This window comes from Octopus bimaculoides, chromosome 4, assembly GCF_001194135.2.
Source record: "Octopus bimaculoides isolate UCB-OBI-ISO-001 chromosome 4, ASM119413v2, whole genome shotgun sequence".
Taxonomy (NCBI): Eukaryota; Metazoa; Mollusca; class Cephalopoda; order Octopoda; family Octopodidae; genus Octopus; species Octopus bimaculoides.
Window position 1 is genome coordinate 144970470 of NC_068984.1, and position 670 is coordinate 144971139.

Here is a 670-nt window from a genome sequence, read left to right on the forward strand (position 1 = left end):
CCGTAAATTAGCGGTTCGGCAAAAGAGACCGATAAAATAAGTACTAGACTTACAAAGAATAAGTCCTGGCGTCGATTTGTTCGGCTAAAGGCGGTGCTCCAGCATGGCTGCAGTCAAATGGCTGAAAGAAATAAAAGAATATATGTATGTATGTATGTATGTATGTATGTATGTGTACGTATGTATGTATGTATGTATGTATGTATATATATATATGTGTATATGTATATACACACACATAGATAGATAGATAGATAGATAGATAGATAGATAGATAGATAGATAGATAGATAGATATGATATGATATATCAATTGGCTTGAAAGCACACCAAGCTGGCCAATGCCAAAGAAAGCCATACTGGTGTATATGTCCGTTATATATTCTTCTTTCTCTACCTTTCTGTTCGTATCTGCTCAACGTTGATTTTGTCTGCCATCTGTACCAGAAATATATTGTTATAATATCCCGGTTATACTCTCACTATATATTTTTACTGTATGAATCTTTGATGGAGTGGAGGATTAGGAAACACAGCTGCCCCACGTTGTATAGTTTAAATACGAATTTAATTGAAACACGTGTAAGATGACAAAATAAATAATTTATGAACCGACTTTTCATGTCAGTATTTCTGTTTTATATATATATATATATATATATATATATAT

General features: G+C 32.2%; 2 protein-coding genes across 2 annotated transcripts in view; both read left to right on the top strand.

The window, feature by feature from the left end:
• Positions 1 to 670, top strand: part of LOC106878757 (uncharacterized) — a 401005-nt gene that overhangs the window by 82634 nt on the left and 317701 nt on the right. The window lies entirely within an intron of this gene.
• Positions 1 to 670, top strand: part of LOC106878760 (uncharacterized) — a 109042-nt gene that overhangs the window by 82404 nt on the left and 25968 nt on the right. The window lies entirely within an intron of this gene.